At 39.4% G+C, this 18,148-nt stretch overlaps 1 protein-coding gene across 5 annotated transcripts in view; it reads right to left on the bottom strand.

The window, feature by feature from the left end:
- Positions 1–18,148, bottom strand: part of PSD3 (pleckstrin and Sec7 domain containing 3) — a 507,571-nt gene that overhangs the window by 223,736 nt on the left and 265,687 nt on the right. The window contains exon 2 of one of the 5 annotated variants that reach the window (XM_054700961.1): positions 6,016–6,060. The exons of the other annotated variants lie outside the window; for them this stretch is intronic. The gene's annotated coding sequence lies outside the window, so the exon portion shown is untranslated. The remainder of the gene's footprint in view (positions 1–6,015; positions 6,061–18,148) is intronic. 5 annotated transcript variants of the gene reach the window in all.

Here is an 18,148-nt window from a genome sequence, read left to right as displayed (position 1 = left end):
GTGAAAATAATAGGATCTAGGAGGAGAACACTGAGTCATTTCTGCTTTTCTGCTATTCTCTCTTCCTTTTCTCTTCCAGCTTCTCCATCATTTCAGAACAAGAGGCTTTACGACTACTTTCTGTGGTTACATATCATTCCATTTCTACCATGGCTTTAGTGCTTCTGTTTCACTTCAAATTCTCACAAATACCTGTTATCTTTGGCCTGCACCAAGGTTCTGTCACACTTTTGGGGGCACTGGGCACTATGCCTCTGGCCCCTGCACTCTCCATGAGTTCTGACCACTGCAGCTGGCCAGCACCGGCCCCCACACTAAATTTCCCCTATGTATTACTTATTTCACCATATTGAAAGCTGCTGTACTTGTTATATGGAGGGTTTCTCAGATTCACTTAATAGCTTTTGTATAAAGTTTTAAAGAGTCATTTCCTTAACAAGAGCTCAGGAAGATCAACAGGAGGGTCATTCCCTGAGGAAATAAAATCCTCTCTGTCACTCCCTAGCTTCATCTCTTTGCCATATTGTAGCACACCTAAAGACAGATCAGTTTCTAATTATTCATATTATTTGGGGCTATGAAATAACCAAGGACTTTTTCCCTCTTTATTTACCATGATGAATGAGTTAGTCACATACATCTTGTTGTAACATTTTATAAACATATCTGCAATGTATACTGTGTTCTGTACACTATTCTAAGCACTTTATATTAACTCATGTGCCTCTTTTAATAACCCTATAATCATTCCCATTTTGCAAAGGAGCAACTGAGACACGGAAACATTAAGTAAAATCACATGGTCACATTGCCAGTAATTGGCTAAGCTGGGAGTGGCGGCAGGCAATTACAGTTGCAGAGTTCATGTTCATAACCAATGTCATGTGGCCTTTCTTCTGTGGCCTATTACTATAGGTTATGCTTCATGTATAAGGGTGCCACAGAGGACCAACTGTGCCTGCTCTTTAAAGAATAGCCATATAACTAGACATATTCAGTATAGCTGCATAATTAAATGTATACAACCAAGTTGGCATTAATTCTCTCTGCAATGACTCTTTTTTTTAAGATTTATTTATGCATACAAGAGCTGGGGTCCAGGCCAGAGGTGTGGGTAGTGAGAGGATTCACCAGAGACAGAGTGGGGAACAGAACAGGCAGACTGACTGAAATACACTGCTGAGGGGAGCAGCGGGAGAGACAGGAGAGGTCTGCTGCACCATGTAGGTTGCTCCCCAGCTGGCCAGGGGATAGAACTCACGCTGCAGAGGCTGCGGACAACTTCACAGTTTGCATCTTAACCTTTTGTGCCACAGGAGAGGCCCTCTGCAATTACTTATTAAAGCACTTACTGTGCGCTCACCGTACTTATAAATGCAGGGGATTCAACAATGACCACTGCCCTGTGCAGTGTTACCTGTGTTACCTGCACTGCCCTGTGCAGGAAGAGACAAACAATAAACCAAAGGCAGATCCTCCTTTCCTCCACACTTCCCTTCTATCCTCCCCAAAATATTTGTTGAGTATCTGTTCTAAGACTCTTTTAGGGAAATACTAGATGTTCAATAAAGCAATAAGCAGACAAAAGTCTTTGCTTCCAAGAAGCTAACATTAAGACGGTGAGAGTGATGGGTGCCTTGGAGATAAATACAGTCAGGGTGGGAACAAGAGAGGTTGGGGGGTTGCTATTTTATTTATGGCACCAAGGGAGTGCCATGAAAGTAAAGAAAGTGAGGGATATGGCCTTGAAAGGGATCTTTGGGAAGAGATTTCCAAACAAATACAAAAGCCTGGCAGGACTGTGTGTATAAGTTCAACATAGCACAGAAAGACCACTATGGCTGAAGAAGAGGCACAAGGGGTAGAGATGGGCCTGATTCACTGACACTTACAAAGTAGTCACTCACTCAACTCCCAAATCAATTGTAGTTCTCACACATCTATATTCAGAAAATGCACAACAGTTTAAGAGACTATTTGCATCATCTCTCTCAGGCATACTTGTGCTTCCAAAGTAAATGGGCTGTTTTTCAGTTCCTCTGCTAGTTCTGCAGAAATTTTCCATGACCCTCAACAGCAGGCCCAGCGATCACCAAATTCATCCTGCAACATGAGGATCCACTTGTGCTCTGTCTAGTACTGGCCCCATAGGGTTGGTCTGTGACTATTAGAAGACTGAATCCAATCTATCACTTTTCTATCCCAGAGCCTAAGACAATGGCTAGCACAGTTCGGTACTCTGTATAAGAGTCCTAAATCAAATCACGTCTGAGTTCCTGGAGGTGATCCCAAAGAAATTATTTAGTAATTAGGGCAACCACCTACTTTTAGGCCACATGGCCTTAAGAGAGAAAACTGCAGAACTTCTAGGCAATAGATCACATAACAACTCATTGTTCACATGACACAATCAAGGTTCAGAGATAGAACCCACTCTTAGAATTGTGTCTTCTGACTCCAAATCCAACACTGAGCACTGCACCATTGTCTAGAGCAGAAGTGACAGTGTAACTAACTGATGACAAAGTCTTCCTTCTCAAAGGGTAGGCTTACTCTCGACAAATGCTTGGGCAAATATTTTTCAAGCAAACTCAAAAGGACAGAGTCTGGTCAGGGAAAGAGAGGTATAGGAGGAGCACTCTGGAAGCCAAGAAAACTAGGAAAGGAGACGCCTTCCAAGGCACCACAGAAAGGCCCCTCCAGAACCAGCTCACAAGGCTTCCTAGAAGGGTCTGCAGAATGAGACCAGGAAGAACAGGGATGCTACTCAGCAGAGACTGAGAGCTCCTTCCCCTTCCTGTTTTCTTTTTCTCACTGATCATCCCCAGAGTTATGAGGCTAACGTAGTATTGTTTTTGGCAAAACTATATACCTACAAGTACATATCATATATTACTGATTCCTAGACACTTTTAATTTTTATATTTCATAGTCTCTGAAATTAGGATGGCTTCTTATACAGCAAGCAGGACACCCTGGTCAAATAGGTGTTTGTTATCTGTCTACAAAGGAAAATCATACTTGTTGTTTAATCTTGATTTAATTGATGTTTACAATGTCTTCAAAAAGATGTTATAAAGTGATATGGAACAAAAGAATTGTGTGTGGAGATGGACATTAAAAATGAGCAATGAGGGCCTCCCCTGGTGGCGCAGTGGTTGGGCGCTGGGCTGCGAAGCTGCCTGCAGCCTCTGCAGCACCAATTCGATCCCCGGCTGCCGGGCGAGGGTCCCACATGGCCTGACAGACTTCTCCTGCCGTGCCCGCTGCTCCCCTCAGCAGTGTATTTCATCAGTCTGCCTGTTCTGTTCCCCGCTCTGGTTCTGGTGAATTTTCTCACCCTCCCGTGCTTCTGACTGTACCCAGTGCTTGTATAAATAAATAAATCTAAAAAAAAAAAAAAAGAGCAACGAGGCCTCCCCAGTGGTGCACCAGGTTGAGCGCAGGGCTGTGAAGTTGTCCACAGCCTCCAAAGCATGGTTCGATTCCCGGCAGGCCAGGGAGATACCCACATGGTGCGGCAGACCTCTCCTGGCTCGCCTGCTGGCCCCCTTAGCAGTGTTTTCAGTCTGTCTGCCTGTTCTGCTCCCCGCTCTGTCTTTGGTGAATTCTCTCACCCTCCCATGCCTCTGGCCTGTACCCCAGTTCTTGTATAAATAAATAAATCTTTAAAAAAATTTAAAAAAGAGCAATGAATTGTTCTATGTAAAATTCTATAAATTTGAATTATTAAAATTATTAAGTTAAAAAGCACTGTGACTGTTAGTTAATTGGTTGCATATTATTTTTTGGTGGTGCTTAATGATTTGTCTCTGAGTCAACAACATCTTAGATTTTTAAGCCTAAGCTTGTTTTCTTTTTACTAGTATATACTTGCCTTAAACTTCAGTGTAACAGTTTTTAAACAGATTATATCCTGTTTCTTGATGTACTCACGTGTAGAATATAATGGTAAAATAAGAATGGCATGAAATTCTTTGATTTCTATTCCCTCTATTATGGACAAGATGAGTTACTTTGAACTCCTGCTCTTTATGTTTGTTTCTAGAAATGTATGGCCAATGCCTCAAACATCACCATTCAAAAGGTCACACACTCTGATCAATGCCTTTTAAGACACTTCTTCAGTGTAGATATGTGAGAACAATGTTTTAAAAGCATAATTGTTGTCCAGAGTGTACCAAAACCACATTTGAGATTATAAATATTAAAATTTTGTTTCTCCACTTGCAAGAAATGATCATACCAAGTTCTAAAACTCTAAACTTTAAGATTAACTATTTCTCATGAAAAAAACTATAAAGTAAATGGAGTTTATGTGAATTAGTTAAGAGCAGTACTTAAAATCAATGCCTAACAAATTAAATAAAAACTCAGGTTTTTCTTCTCTAAAGAAACCTGGATAATATTATTTCCACAATTTTGGACTAATTTTTATAGAAATGAAGACTATTTCCCCAGCTAATATAAATATTCCTGTAGATAATATTAAATATCCATTATGTTTTAAAACCAAAAAGTATAGACATTGTTATACATATATTCACACAAAATTGTAACTCCATATAGTATATGAATTTCTATACTCGTGGCTTCATTTAACTTTTTTTTAGATTTTGAAGCATAACCTGTTCCATCACTTCGAACTTTGTATTTTGAGAAAGCAATAGTGGGGAGAAACACCCGAGAGGAAAAATACCCTACATATTAAAAAAAAAAAAGGGATAACAAGTAATCTGAGTATTCTTTCACCTTATCTTAACCTCTCCCCGACTCCCAACCCCCCCCACCTCTACCCCACATGCCCAAAGATTCACAGGGCTCGTGAGTACTCTTAGTACTAAAAACTTGGAAGGTTTTCAGAAAGTTTGATGTTGTTTAACTTTGATAAAATGTTTTGTTTACTGCCCATTCACTTCCTATCTATTCTACATGGAACATACACTCTGTAAAAAATGCATTCAAGCCTTTGCTAGGTTATCAGGTGCATGTTGTTTCAGAAAGGAGCAATGGGAGGGTCTTTGGTCATCTGAATCCAACAAATGGGTGAATACTTCGGAGAAGAAAAGCAAACAAGGGGGATCATTAAATACAAGGTCACGTATGTGCCTTCCTAAAGGGAGGTTTACGCATCAGTCCTCCATTCTTCCCAGTCCTTTCCAGGGTGTTGCTCGGGCATCACTTGAGAGTAGGAGGGCAAGTCTGGCCCCTTCTTCTACAATACCGCCATTCACCCCCTGGAGTGCATTCCTAATACCCCTTTCACTCCACCCAAGCCAGACACACACTCTTAAGAGCAATGCTCTGCACCGTGGTACAAGAATAAAGTGGAAACATCCTCAAACTCAACTTTTAAAGTGGTAAGAGTGAATGACTAAGCTGTGACATCCTGGCTAAAACCACCTCTCCCTACAGCAGTACTCCCCCTGATGACAGTCTCTGCTTCCTGACCTACATGCCATAAGGTGTTGACATGAACACTAAGCCATACCTTATTCCTTATTTGCTGCAAGAAACTGCATATCAAATGAACCCAGAAAACAGCTTGCAATTACATTGTGTATGTCAGAGAACATGGACATTTCAGAATAAAATTCACCATAGAAATATAGAACTTATGTCCTCACTAGTATATTAACTTCACAAATACCTTTCTTCTAAAATTAAAGAAAAATGCATGTCAAATAACCAATTTCGGGTATTTTAAAGTTTAGAGAACAAGAACACTCACTTGCCCACCCTTCTCCTAGGTCCTGGCACCACTTAACTCCTATCCCTTGCACATACACGCACTCAAAAATGATGAATCGACCTAGTCAGTCCTAGGAAGTCTTTATTTAAGCTTCATTCTTTCACTTTATTTTTCAGTTGTATGATAAGTAATAGCACTGTGGTTTTATAAAGTAGGAAGACAAGGAGGAGGAGGAAATGAGGGTGAGAAGGAGGGGTACAAAGAAAACAAAAAACTAAGTTAATACCTAGAAAAACACCCAAGATACCAAATAACAAACCTACCAGTCTGAGACTTCCACTCGGAGGATACACTCCTTCCTTCGGGGTCTGTAGAAAACAGAATTTACTTTGGTACCCCTCTTAAAATTCATCTTTAAATTTCTCTTTCAACTGTAGTCAAATCACCTTAACACTCTTACTTTCACATTCTGAATTCCTATCCTTGGAGCTACGACTGATAAAACCTAACCATATTTTAAAAGTCAATCTTGCCAGTCCAAAGGATCTTTACCTCAATCATTTAAAATAAAAGAAAAAGTAGCAATAGCAGCAATGATGTGAGCTCTCCCCTCCCCTTCCCAGCAGAGGTGCTAAACATCCTAAAGTCCTGTCTTATGGGAGATCAGGCTGGTTTTTTGGTCCTGCCACACGAAATCCTAAATTCTGCAATCTGCTGCAATGCCCCCAGCTCCAAGCTACTCAAGAGATGACGTTTTTGCACCTTGTCACAGTGTTGTCACATGCTAGTCACTTCATAGCAGCCAAAATACTTGCAGAAGTAACTTCCATTGATATCATTTAAAACTTGTCCACGTTTGGGAGAAACTCATGATTACAAATGAGGATACCACTACCTGCTCTCTCTGCTGACAGATACAGATGGTGCTTTACACTAAACACACACACACACACACACACACACACACACACACTCACAGATGTTTCCTAATATTCCAGGGAGATGGCCTGGAAAGCACTATAAAAAGGGAGAAGTGAGGCTCAGAGATTAAGTAACTTTTTAAAGATATACAGTGACTTAAACACAAAACTAGAATTGAAACACATGTATGTTTTCAATCCTAGACAGCTGCCTACAGTAAACAACCCAGGGCACTATTCAAACCTTAAATAAATCTGAAAAGCAAACAGCTAAGAAACAAAATATATGTCTAGAGACTCAACAGACCTGGGATTAGCTCTCACTCCAACAAGTTAGCATTTCAGCCTCAGTTTCCTCATCTGCAAGTAATGAAGATTCTCCTATCGGGCCTCTTTGGTGGCGCAAGGGATTAAGCACAGCACTATGAAGCAATCTGCAGCACAAGTTCAATGGCGCAGCAACCCACATGGTGCAGCAGATCTCTCCTGACTTGCCCGCTGCTTGCCTCAGCAGTGTACCTTGGTCGATCTGCCTGTTCTGTTCCCCACTTGTCTCTGGTGAATCCTCTCAACCCCCTGCACCTCTGGTCTGTACCCCCCAGCTCTTGAATGCATAAATGGATGGATCTTAAAAAAAAAAAAAAAGATTCTCCTATCTGCCTCAATGGGTTACTGGGAAGATTAAAGTGTTGCTCAAAAATAGTGATTACTATTAAAGTATTTCTAAAAATTTAATGTTTTTTCCTTTTTCAGAATTCTTAATTTACAAAACAGAAAAAGCAGTTCCCATATCTTCCCAGAAAAAATATAGGGGCCATGTACCAATGCCCTAAGTTCATACTTTATTATCTGTGAAAAAACTCCAAAGAAATGTGCAGAATTTGGGGGCAGCAGTTAATTTAACGGGGGGGGGGAGCTTTGTTCAGTACCTGGCTGCAATACAGAAACATAACAGACAAACTAACCCCAATTAGAGCACCTATAATACCCTGTGCCCTGACACACACAAGTCTGCCATCACTTCTTTGATATGTCTCAAGAAACAGTATCCACAATTCCCCAGGGTGCTAAGCTCTGAAAGTCAGAGCAATACAGCAACAAAACTTTTTAACTTCCCAGAATTTCTCAAAATTACTTGACCATGAATCCTTTTATCTTGAGACATTTAATACCCAGAAAAATACAATTTGGAAAACTCCGGCTTTCTGTAATGCTGTCATCTACTAGTGCAGCTTTTCAAGCATATTAGTATTAGAATTATCTACAAAATTGATGGAAACACAACTTACCCAGCCCAATCCCAGACCTAAAGCTTGAGAACCAATGGGTCAGCTGTGTTTCAAAAAAGCTACTCAGGTTAAAAAAAAATTTAAAACCAGTAGGTTAGTGCTGTCAGCTCTCTCAGCTCTGACATCTGAAAGCATCACTCGGGAAACTTATTAAGCAATGTATGTTCCTGAAGATTCAGATTCATACACTCAGAGATGCACGTCAGTTTGAGAAGCACGCCTGTAGAGAAGAGAGTATAACTGAAGCTCAGTGTTGGCTCCCAATCCAGTTTCACCCTAAACTTTGCCTGAGGGGTATGAGTGTTAAGAAGGGAACCCTGTTCATTGGTAAAAAGTAACTCAAAGGTTTTAATACTATTTCAAATAATGATTATTTCCCTATTTTTTTAAGCTAAGAAATTGGGATGCATATTTTGAACACTACTGCTTTGACTCATCAATATTGTTGGCTGACAATGGCCTGTGAAAATGCAGTCTCTTCCAACTCATTGGTGGTAGGTGTACTGTGGTAACAACATATACCTGGAGGGTAGAATCCTATGTCTCCAAATCAAATAGTGTTGTAAATCAATGTTACCTCCATTAAATAAAAAAGTACTACCAAAATCAGAATATCCAACAGGATCTGTAGAGTTGATTCATAGTTGATTTACATTCTATCAGATGCCCAAGTTCTTCTGAAAATAAGGCTTCAGCACAGCCCAATCTCTATATCCCTACAGAAGTCATAGTTGTCCTCTGGGTAAGCTGCCCCCACTGCCTACAGGCCTGTAGGTATCTGTTTCCTATTTTAGGGTTCCTTAATCATAACCCAACTGACTCTGAAGCCAGAGCATTATGTCATCTTGGGGAAAAGGGGATACCATTGTCAGGTGTGGAAACACCTTTAAGAGTCACAAACTGGAGAAGTAGCTATGTTTTGACAATTTTAGGTGACAGCTCAGTTACTGGCACAGAATACTGGACTGTGTAGAAAAGCAAAACCACTCAGTTGTTTCAAGCAAGGACTTGGAAATGAGACCTTGGTTCACATCTTTGCTAGCTGTGTGTAATGGGGCAAGTTACTTCCCTGTGTTCAGTTTCCTCATCTGCAAAATGGGGTATGGGTGTCACCTGAGTCCAATGCATTTAGCAGTATAACTATTATTATTATTATTAGTTTGGTTTTGAAGCTAAAAAGTTGTATGATTTTAGGAAAATCACTTAACTCTGCTTCCTCATTGACAAAATTAAAGGGTTAAATCTAAGCCCTGTGCAACTGTAGAAGTGCTCTAACTTCCAGACAGCACAACCAGTCTGCCAGAATTAGCAGTCTCAACTTGCTTATTAGGCCTACTGCAATCTTGCACGCAAAAATCAGCTCAATTACAATGTGTTTATTTTTAAGAGTCCAAACTGAACCCTCAATTCAAGATTCTGTCAAATAGCAGAAAGATACAGATCTTTCCCCAGAAAGATACAGTATGGATAAATGATATATAGAAAATAATAATCAAAAATGTATTTGATGTTCCCATTTACAGTCAGTTCTAAGTTCAGTTTATAATATACAATATAATTTGTATGATAAAAAGTAAAAGATATGTTTCCTTTAATTTGAGGAACATTGAAACTATATTTCATTTTTTATTTGTTGCTAGTACTTTCACAAGATGGTACCACCCAAGCTCACAAAAGCAAATTTTCCTTTCTTTTGTCTATGAAAAAGCACCAACTACTACTTTTTTCATACACATTCCTCTTGTTCCTCCTACCATTTTTCATGGCACCTTTTAAAAAATGGTCTTTATTGTAGGTGGGGCTCCTGAACTTGCTGAGTCAGCCTGCCACTTTACACACTGTAAAAGCCCAGTGGCTGCACCACTGTAACCCTGAAGGGCAAATAAATTAAAGGGTAAAAGCATAAAGTATAGGGTTATATTTTCCTTCGTGTCCAACAGAGCACAGAGTTCATCCATGTCTGAAAGTGCCTTTTAACAGAAGGCAGACCTTCCCGTCATTTTCACACAGGTTCAGATAGAACCTACACGTTCTGAACGGCGAAACTACATGTTTCCACCACAGGCACACGCTGTCCCTATGCCTTTCTAGGCCTCCAACTTCCCCTTGCTCATCCCGGGAGCTCCCTAGAAGCTCACCCTCAAACCCACCAATTCCCCCATTTTCCACCTAATCATCCACTTAGGCATCATTTATGGTGTGACTGAAGCGTCAAATACCATGGTCAATAAGGCAGATATACACTCTGGCATTACAGCTTGTGCTATAGATGAGTAGCCATACCAGTTTTAAAGAGAGATGGTTTGTTTTTTTTTTCTTTTTAATTTATACAAGCACAGGGTACAGTCAGAAGCGCGGGAGGGTGAGAGAATTCACCAGAACCAGAGCGGGGAACAGAACAGGCAGACTGACGCAATACACTGCTGAGGGGAGCAGCGGGTGCGCCAGGAGAGGTTTGTCGTACCATGAGGGACCCTTGCCAACGTCCAGGGATTGAATGGGCACTGCAGAAGCTGCGGGCAGCTTCGCAGCCCAGCGCTCAACTGCTACGCCACCAGGGGAGGCCCAAAGAGAGATGGTTTTTAAAAGAAATTATGTTATTTCCAAGAAAATACCAGGTGTATTAGGGGTATATGTAGGATCCCTAACCTAGTGTAAGCATTCCTGAAGATAGTGATGCTGAAATTAACCCTGATAAAAGGCAAAAGCAGTTCACTCTGGTAGAAGCTGATGGGGTAGAGGTGGGAGATGCACAAAAGAACATAAAAGATAAAGGCAGAGGTAGCAGTTGCTGCATTTTGAAGGTGCCTCTGACATGACCACCAAAACACTTTCTGTTCCATTTAAGGTCCTTTTCTCAATTGTCTATAAGAATAGACAAACCTTCAAAAAAAAAAAAAAAAAGAATAGACAAGCATCAATTATCAGAAGAATCAGAAAAAAAAAAAATCCATGACATGCTACATTAGCAAGTACAATATGTTAACAGGAGGGGTCATATGAGCATTTTAACAGGGACTTTCTAGATGCAATGGCGTCACCAGAAGAGTGTAACAGTGAAATGTTCAGGCTTCAAGATAAGTCAATGAAGAAAATCTCTTGGGTCCCAATGGATTTTTTACAAGTATGTTACCTGTAAGTTCCCCTGCATTTCAATTATAGTGAGAATAATTATCCTTAACAAAATACAGTACAAAATAAAACTCATTCCCATTACGATTGTTGTTATCCTAACTTTAAAATATCTAGCACAGGGCCTCCCCTGGTGGTGCAGCGGTTGAGTGCTGGGCTGCGAAGCTGCCCGCAGCTTCTGCAGCACCGGTTTGATCCCCGGCCGCTGGGTGAGGTTCCTACATGGTGCGCAGACCTCTCCTGCCACCCACTGCTCCCCTCAGCAGTGTACTTCGTCAGTCTGCCTGTTCCGCTCTCCACTCTGGCTCTGGTGAATTCTCTCACCCTCCCGTGCTTCTGACTGTACCCTGTGCTTGTATAAATAAATAAATAAATCTTTAAAAAAAAAAACAAAACTAGCAAAATAAATTGCAAAGTGAGATATAAAAAGGCAGAAATAAAATGACAATTAAGTGCAGATACCGAAACTGTCTACCTGAAAAGCCAAAAGTATCAAGTAAAAAAGGTAAAAGGAAAGGAGTCAGTTGTAATATAAAAATAATAGTTCTAATAAGCAAAGAAGGACCAGATAGAAAACATAATTGAAAAACAATTTACTTAAAAAAGGAATAAAACTTTGAAAGTAGCTAGGAATAAACTGAAGCACATAACTTATGTAAGTCACAAGATTTTTCTGGGAGAAGTTAGCACTAAATGAACACTATGCTTCTGGAATAAATATGGCAAGGGTAGATCTTGGCCAAATTCCATAAACTTAATGCATTTAAGGGATATATGAAAAACAAAACCATAAAGAATGAACAAAATAGAGTTGAATGTATAATTTCTCCTATAGAAGGTATTTGTAAACCTGATACAAGCAGAAGTCATGATTTACTTGACATTTAATTACATGGCAAAAACACCAAGAAAAATTAAATGACAAATGAAGAGAAAAATACCAAGGAGATAAAAGACAATACTAATCTTCATATATAAAGGACTTTGTTTACCCATAAGAGATTTACACATCAAATCAAAATTTTGACAAAAGATCCTGTAATGAACATTCCAGTAGCTAGTGAAGAGAGAAGCTCCTTGTCACTTAGATGATGATGGATACCAGAATGGAAAGGTCATGTACAAGCAGGGGTTGACATACTTTTAGCAAGTCAAAGCCAAGTGGAATTAAAGTTATAAAGAGCAGAGAAGCCCTGAGAAAATGGAGAAATCCAGTATGTATAGAAAAGTACAAAGTGGAGATGATGGAGAGATGTTGGCTCTCCAGTTCTTATCTCTGGTGGGAGGTCTGACTTTTAATTCTGTTCTGAGACATAAAGCAGAGTACCTGTGATATCTATCCATTAAAAACAATTCCTGTAGGTTTTCAGTCCATGTCATTAGTGCTTGGGCCAAAACAGACACAAGTAAGCAATTCACAAAGGTGGATAAAAAGATGAGAACTAAGCATATGAATAAATGTTCATACATATAAAATTATCAAAGAAGTAGAAGTTATAAGTTATAAGAAATAGAACATCTAAGCTATCAAAGAAGTAGAAAGTCTACGTGGGTCCACGCCAGCTATCAAACTGGCATGGCAAAAAGGTTCTGAGAGTTGGAAACAATCTAAGTGTCCATCGACAGACGAGTGGATAAAGAACACATGGGGTATATACACACTGGGACACTACTCAGCTATAATAAAAAAGGAAATTCTGCAATTTGCAACAACATGGATGGACTTAGAAGGAATTATGTTGGATGAACAAAGTTCAGATGGAGAAAGAGAAACACTGCATGAGTTCATTCACATGTGGAAGATAAACAAATGAACTTAATAAAACGAAAATTAACTTTTAAACTAAGATCAAATTAGTGGTTCCCCAAGGGGAGAGACATGGCAGTGAATAAATCAGGTTAAAGGGCTTACTTTTATGGTGAAGGATGAATTAGACTTGGTGGTGAATATAATGTAGGATATACAGATGTTATGACTCAATATCATTTCAATTAAAAATTTTTTTGAAAGTTCTAAGATAATCCACAGTGAGGTATGTGAAGAAATACTGGTACTGAAGAGAGGAGTGAAAATTGCATACAGAGCTTCTGTAAGTCTTAAAAATGTACACATCCTAAAACCAGCAATTGAACTTATAAGCATTTACTTTAAGAACACAATCATAAGTGGACATAAGAAACTTACCACAGAGTTATTTATTAAAAAATCAAAATAAACCAGATAGATTATTTATATCATTGTTTCTCCTTCATGTCACTTTCATGACTTTTGCATGCTTACATTACATGTGTTGATTTACTTAATATTATTAAGTCAAAAAATAAAAATAAAAAAATATTATTAAGTCAGCTTATGATTTTTATTTAACCTACACTCTGAACAAGTTTTTACTGAGTGCTTACTATGTGCCAGGAACTGTTCTCAATGCTGGATACTCAACAGTGAAAAAACAGACAAAAATCCCAGTTCTTGTGGAGCTTACTTACATTTTAGTGGGGAAGACAGTCAAACAGGTAGCAGGTTAGTGATGTGAATAAGAAGAAAAAAATTAAGCAAGCAAGGGGAGTATTAGGCTTTGAAAGGAGGTGCAACATAAGAAAAGTAAGCAAGTAAATGCTCACCAGAAAGGAGTCTTTAAAGACCTGGAATGGAGTACTATTGGCCATGGGACAATCTGGGGGGACAAGCATTCCAGGAAGAGAAACAGCAAAGGCAAAGGACCCGAGGCAAAAGTACGTCTGGCATGTTCAAAGAGGGCAAAGAGGCCAATGGTAGGGGAACAGAGTGAACAAGAAGAGCAGGAAGAGATGAGATCAGAGAAGTGGGGGGCACACACAGGGAGGCAATCTAGACAGGGAGACCATCTTGCCAGAATAATAGACGCAGGTAATGGTGCAGATTCTGGCTTTTACTCTAAGGTGGGGCACCAAGAAAGATTAAGACTAAGGTGGGACACTAGTTAAAAGGGAATTGTAATAAACCATGGTGGCATTAGCAGTGGTAAGAGAGATGCACTAGGAAAATATTCTGAAGGTTGAGCTGACCAGATTGCTGTCTTGCAGAATACTGGAGACCTAGAGAAATCATCTAATGAGTGAGGGAATGAGGTACTAAAGAGGAGCTGAGGACTCCCAAATGTTAAAGGTCTTCCAGAGGCACTGTAACCATGATTACTATTAAAATAAAACGTGTATTCAAATATTTTCAACAATTATCCCATATCCACAACAGAGTTTGCACCAGATTTTGGAATGCACTCATTAAAAAAAAAAAAAGCATTTTGCACAAATGCATGTGCACATGCACGCAACATGCACACACACACATTAATATGCATGTACCAAAATGACAACAGAACTAGCTTTTTAAGTGCTAGAATAATTATTTTTTCCTTTGTGCTTTTTCTAATTATCTTCAACAAATACAGTCTGCAATAATGTGATTCCTTTTTCAGTAGTTGGATTTTTAAAACATGCAAGTCTTATTCAAATCAAGTTCTCAGTTTTTGGTTTGATCTGATAGTAAAACTTTTACCTAAGCATCCAGAAGGAGAGAAAAGAACTAGAGAGATACAAGGTAGGGATAAGGGATTATGCTCAAAACCTAAAGAGAATCCCAAATTTCACAGCCCAGCACAGAAAGCACATATAATCTTTAAAACCCAGTGGATGGCATACCAGATATACAAATCAAGGTGCACCCAAGAAGTAAAAGACAGTGGACAAAAGTGAGATACATTTAAACCCCACCCCCCATTTCACATCCCCCACCCCCCGCCGGGTCAGCTCTGGGCACTCCCTGGACCTGGGCTAGCTATCCAACCAGACTTCAGTGCTCTGGTGTTAACATAGTTGTCTGGACCTATGCTAACACCTAGTTACCAATTTTAATAAACACTCTACGTAAATATCTTCTAAAATACTACTTAGAAAGATAAACATGAGAATGCCACAGACAGCTTAAGAGAAGTAAGAGCAAGTTCAATAAAACTCAGAATGGGCTCTAAAAGAATTAGATTATGCTTCTCTACTCAGTCCCATTGGTATGATTTTCATAGGTAACGAGAATTAAGCAGAGGTTTTCATATCAAACGTTTAATTGGCAAAAGACCATAAATGTACATAGAAAATGAAATGAGCGAATAAATTCTAAAAGCATTCTGGTCAACTCAGATTTTTAAGTAATCCTCTACTTTACTTAAGAACTATGAAGGCTCTTTTCTAACCCTAATCAGATCAACGACTCATTTTATCTTCAAGAGATCTTGTGGTTCATCAGACAGGCAGTATTGGGTAAGGGAGAGGTGCTCTGGGAATGAAATGATAGAGGATTGTTCTAATACCTGTCATGTATAGATACAGCTCTCCAATCTCTCTAATAAAGAGCATAATTATGAGTGGCTTTAAGTTGTCTCATTTATCCAATGAATCATATGGCTCGACTAGTTAATCATGCATGACATCTGACAAAGCTCAAACCTGAATTCACCTTGCAGCCCTGAGCAGGGCTTTTAGTTTCTAAAACAATCTTCTGCCAATAATACCATAGTTTTAGCATTGACTTCATGCAGAGCTCTGGTTTCATGGTGTGGTCAAGCGACAGTAAATATAAACAACTATCCACAATGTCTTACCACTCTTGATAAGGAAAAAAATATGACTTTCCTCAAAGGAAACAGCCCGGCCTTCCCCTCCTTATCTATTCTGCTCTTGAAAAGCACTTTTATAATTAATAAATAGAAGTATTATTATTCAATAATGTGTCTAGTCCTCCATAAAGTAAACAAGTGAAGCTGGAGAAACTTTTTTATGTACATACAAACCAAAGTTCAATTCTTAAAATAATAATGGTCAATAAAACAAATGTAAGCCTTCAGGGGCTGACAACCTATTTCAGTTAACTGCATTTCAAAAATGTTTTATAACTAGACACTGTTTGTTTCTCAGTAATTTCAGTCAGTCTCTGAACATTCTACAAATGACCCAGAGGAAATGGGCTTGTCATACAAATGGAAATAGGAGACAACTCAAAACCAACTTTAAAACAAACAGATGGGAGAGGTCCTTGAAAAGGGAACTAAATCTCAAAACACCACTTCCTGCGCTCAGCTCTCTCAAAAACAGCTGGGCTATTGCTCCTCATTTCTTCTTTTTTTTCTTTTAATATTTATTTTATATAATTCTTACATCATTTTTCATCTTTGCACAATGTATGCATTTTCATTTTCCTCATTTTAACCAGAAGAAGCAGCAGAAAAGTGTGATAGCATCCTAACTGAAGAGCACACCACTGGCAAGTGTTATGATTGGCTAGTTCACCTACATTATTATTTCTTTAGAGCATAGAAAAGACATTTCCAGTCCAAATACACTTCCTCCACTGTACCTTTAGACACAAATCTACTGTACTTTTAAAGAAAATATTTTCTTACACATGAAAGGGGGGAAAAGACCAAAAACAAGTAGAGTGAAGCTTTCCTTTTGAAAGATCCAATATCAAAAGGTAAACTTCCTTGGCTTCTCTAGCAGCCTTATTTCTCCATCAAAGAGACGGGGCCTCTGCGCACAAGAGCAACACTAAGGCAGTGACAGGTTCTAAGGCACACAAAAGGCCTACTCAGAGAAGGAACACTTTTGCAAAGGTGAGCAGGAACCAAGATTACTCACCCAGGGAAAAAACAATTTCCTAAGAAGGTTTTGCAGCTCCAAGAGTTCTAGAACATACCACTCCCCATAGGTATCACCCACAGGAAATCAAGTCAACACTGAGCTCAAAGTACCAGCTGGGTGTCTTCCAAGTATCCTACTCAGCACACAAAGCAAGACTTGGGCTTGGTGGTAGCTCTCCCATGACACAGTGATGACACAATTAGCTCCACACGTCTCTCTCCCTACTTCCCACACAGCCTATGGCAGAGGGCTGACAGATATGGTAGTTACTTAGCAATACTTTGTGGTTATCTCACCCCCATCATTCACAGAGACAGACAATGCAGTGCCATCATTCCACAAAAAACTTTCCCTCCCCCTCCCACGCATGGTTCAACTCCACATAATAATTTACATTATTACATGGAGGAACAATAAATCCTGGCTCATGCCTAGTAGAAGGTAGTCATCTCATGAGTCTTTAAGGATCCCAGGGCTGATCCTTTTGTCCTCTGGGCCTTGAACAAAATTACTCTGCAATATTTCAAAGGAATGTGTTTGTCAAGCAGATAAGCCAGAGGAGTTTAGTAAGAACTACCTTCCACCAAGACTGTCCCACAACATCATGTTAAGCAGCTAAGCCCATGCTCACTCTTGAGTAACACATTGGGGCTGGGGATGTGGGGGTAGGGAGACGAGAACTCTGAGCCAAAATGTCTCAAAACAGTGAAAAACATGACAGTGAGAGAATATATTTTACTAACACTAAATGAACTCTACTTAGTCTGCTCAGGCTGATATAAACATTTCAGTGGCGTCCATAACAGAATTTATCCAATTGTTCTCCACTTCCATTCAAAACATTCAGACAAAAATGATAGTTAATGTGCATTAAGCACAAGCATTTTCAATGTTCCAGGTACTGGTCTGATTATTTTATTTTTTTAATTTTTTTTAAAGATTTATTTTTTATTTATACAAGAACCAGGGTATAGGGCAGATGTGCAACAGGGTGAGAGGCTTCACAACAGACAGAGCGGGGAACTGTTCTGATATTTTAAATGTGCAGTAATGCATTTAATCTTTTTAACAACCCTACAAAGTAGGCAGTATTAGTATGTCTACTTGACAGATGGGGGAACTGAGGCAGAAACGAGCAGAATGGCAGAGCTGGGATGTATAACTAGACAATCTGACTTCAGACACCATACTGTAAACTACAGCTTATCATGCCTCCCTGGAGAGGTCTGTGGTGGCCATGGGACATGGCAGATTCATACAGAAGTCAGATGCAGGAGATCCATGGTGAAGACAATCTGGAACAGCAGGATATATATGGAAGTTAAGAGAGCTGAATTATTGCTTCCATTTCATTAATAACTACAAAACTTGGGGCAAGTTAACTTACCTCTTTTATCCCAGTATATTCATTCATCTAAGAGAGAAAGAGAGAGAGAGAGAGAGAG

The sequence above is a fragment of the Talpa occidentalis genome, unplaced genomic scaffold (assembly GCF_014898055.3).
Source record: "Talpa occidentalis isolate TD23 unplaced genomic scaffold, MPIMG_talOcc4v2.1 talOcc4.4, whole genome shotgun sequence".
NCBI classification, from domain to species: Eukaryota; Metazoa; Chordata; class Mammalia; order Eulipotyphla; family Talpidae; genus Talpa; species Talpa occidentalis.
The sequence above is the reverse complement of the archived record's forward strand: the minus strand, read 5'-3'. Positions and strand labels throughout refer to the sequence as shown.